Below are 3,304 nucleotides of genomic sequence, written 5' to 3'. Positions count from 1 at the left end.
CCACGGTGCTCCGACCCACACCATCCGCCTCCCTACCCTCGTCGCGGCACAGAGGTGTGGCCCTCCCAGAGGTCGGGGCTGCAGCTCATAGCCGACGCATCAGGTGCGCCCCCATGTAGGCCGTCATACACACGGCTGCTGCTCGTCGTCTGCCGTAGGAAGTGCTATGTTCGGGCCATGGTCGCTGGTGAGATGTCAACGCTCTACTCCATCACAGATAAGGTGAAGCCCCTTTGGCGCACAAGCTCTGGCAATGGAGATCGACTTGAGAGGCACGGTGCTCTTTAGCTATTTGTTCAGCGGCACCCATCTCAGAGTATTAGCACTTTGTGTTTGTAATACATAGCTGTGTAAGCGTCTTCTGTATTGGAAGCATGCAGGAAAAAATAGCAATTTTGTGTAGGAAATTTGTGCAAGAACTAGCAATATCGTGCAAGTATATTGTGTATAGAAACCAGGAAAAAAACAAGCAAGCTGTACAGACTGCAGTTGTGGAATAAATTATTCTCTTTTTGCAAGTTCAGACATGTTCAGAACAGAATATATTTCTGATCTTTGCAAGTTCAGAGGTTTGACAAAATATAGTACTGTTTTCTGGCATCTGTTACAATTGAACAGGCTGAACTTTACACTTCAAGCAAAATACCAAAAGCTATTCTCCGGAACTAGCTCTGTTACTAGAATTCAACATTAATATCACCAGTCATTGCTCCCTGCAAAATAAAAGAACAATAACTAAACTCTGTCCAGATGCTCCAGATCCTCACTAGAAAGATGGAAGATCATGGTTTTTAAATCTTACTGTCAATAACTGAGAGTAGCTATGAATGGTCATGTAAGATTCAGACATCCCTTCCTTGAGACAAGAAGTACTAGGACAAACATTTTCTGCAGAGTAAGGTTCAGACATCCCTTCCTTGGCTACACCATCATCGAACGCCACTTTGACAGTTTGTTGTTCCTTCTAATAACAGAAGAGTAAGATAACAGTTTTTCATTGATACAATTACGGTCTACAGAGAATGTAATATATTTTGTGATATAGTACATACCAATGAAACTTTCTCCTTTTTCTTGGTTCCCTTCTTTGTAAACTTGCGCTTCTTATCAAGCCAAGTTCTCTTGGGCTTTGAAGTTTTTGTTTCCATATCCTTTTTCTTTAAGCATGCTGTACTAACCAAATTACTTACAGGAGTAACATTTGTGGGAACAGTGACTTAATCCACAGTTGGGGTAGTGCAGCCATTGATTTCTTCTTCAATTTTCTTGCTAAGGATGTCAAGTGTGTCATGTACTATCAAGGAGCACCCTGGATGGCTAGCAGCTCGTTGTGCCAAGCTGAGATATTTGTGAGTCATAGATTTGTACCGAAGTGTCTCATCTAACCTTGGGTTCTCTATTATATTTCGACCTTGGTTATCTTGTACTGCTCCACTACGTGCTTCTTTTGTCCATCGCTTCAATACATATTGAGCAGGGAGAGATTTGATATTCATCAAATCAAGGACTTTTATAGCATGGCTGCACAATATTCCAATTCTATTGAATTGACCACAGCTGCATGTACTAGTTTGTTGTAGAGGATCACCAATGACTTTGTACTCCTTCCCATATCTAAAATCTTCATGATATATTGAGACAAGATATTCATTGTTGCCTTCCAACGCCGTAGTGCATGCTGCCATGGACCTTTCATATTCACCTTGAAAAGCTTCAAATATAATAGGTGTGTACAGCTTGCTAACTTGCAGTAACATAGGTGTCCTCATTTTGATTCTAGGTAATTTTTTTCTTGATTCAAATTCAGAATTCAATTCCTTATTTCTTTTACTTTCTACCACTCTTTCAAAATGTTTAAGAAATCGAATGATGCCAAAATCAGATTTGAAATGCCTCTTCAATTCACTATTCAAACTCTCACTTAATTGTGTACTTCTCATCCCTAATGTGAACACATCTTTCATATAACATTCAGCCCATTTTTCTTTCACCTTATATATACTATCCAACCAAGTTTGCTTCTTCACCTTTGTCCTCATGATGTCAAATGCATTTTTGAATGTTTCCTCATCTTCGTATTCATACATACATGCACTAAAATCTACGAGGATATTTGATTCTTCCTCGGTGCCCTCAACTACATCTTCAGAAGAAGTACTTGATTCATCTTTCTTGCGTTCAGCTAAATGTTTCACAGCATTTTGCATAATGTGAAAAGTACACAAACCATGCCATGTCTCTGAAAACACTTTGTGAACAGCTTTTCCCATCGCAGCATCCTGATCCGTGTAAATTATTTTAGGGTGCTTGCCATTATGTGCTTTCAGGAAGGTCTCAAATAGCCACTTAAAGGACTCAAATGTCTCATCATACAAGAGAGCAGCACCAAAAATCACAGTTTCCCTAAAATGATTGAACCCAACAAAAACACCAAAAGGTCTACTCTCCTTGTTTGTTCCAAAAGTAGTGTCGAAACTAACAACATCACCAAAATAAGCATAATCAGTGAGCATTTTAGCATCAACCCAAAATATATTTGCTATTTGTTCCTCCCGGTCCATATGCAATGCATATTGGAATGACGGGTTCTCAGTAATTTTATCTTGAAAATACATAAGCATGCTTTCTGCTTGACCATATGCCATCTCTCGTTAGCGCTTGCCCCTTAAATAGTTCTTGTGGTCACGGAGTGTGTAACTTAGATTAAGTGAGCCACCAACTTGGAGACTAGCCAATTCATGTGCAGCTTTAGGACCAATTCCAGCATCATCAGCAGTCTTAATTTCAAAACCTTGTAACTCTGAAATTTTTCTTTGAGACACCATCAAGTGCGAGGTTTCTGGCAAATGAAGGCTGTGATTGTGTTCCAAAATCAGATCAGACACCTTATAGTTTTCCTTCTCTCGATCCATTACAAGACCCATGCGAACTTTACAATCAGTTCTAGTTTTAGCTCTTGGACACTTTGTTACATGATCCCTTTTATCCTGTTTCCTATGACCCTCACTTGCATAAACAAATCTGTAGGACCGAACCTTCCCATCTGTCTTCCTTTTGTTTGCATACCTTTTTCTAACCTCAAAACCATTTTGACCTCCATAGCTAATCCAATACATCCAGGCATCATCTACAGTACTGAACTATATTCCAACTTGAGGTAATAAACTAGGAAGCAAACCCTCCCTGCTGCAGCAAAAAATAATTACGACATGCCTAATTGATTTGGTGGTAAAGGAACTGAAGTCTATCTAATTTTGTGGAGAACAAGAAACATCGGTCGCATTACAAACCTTTTTTCTTCCAT

At 39.6% G+C, this 3,304-nt stretch overlaps 1 pseudogene; it reads right to left on the bottom strand.

Moving 5' to 3' along the window:
* Positions 1-677: 677 nt before the first annotated feature.
* On the bottom strand, positions 678-3,304 carry LOC136515831 (protein FAR1-RELATED SEQUENCE 5-like; annotated as a pseudogene).

The sequence above is a fragment of the Miscanthus floridulus genome, chromosome 17, assembly GCF_019320115.1.
Source record: "Miscanthus floridulus cultivar M001 chromosome 17, ASM1932011v1, whole genome shotgun sequence".
NCBI classification, from domain to species: Eukaryota; Viridiplantae; Streptophyta; class Magnoliopsida; order Poales; family Poaceae; genus Miscanthus; species Miscanthus floridulus.
The sequence above is the reverse complement of the archived record's forward strand: the minus strand, read 5'-3'. Positions and strand labels throughout refer to the sequence as shown.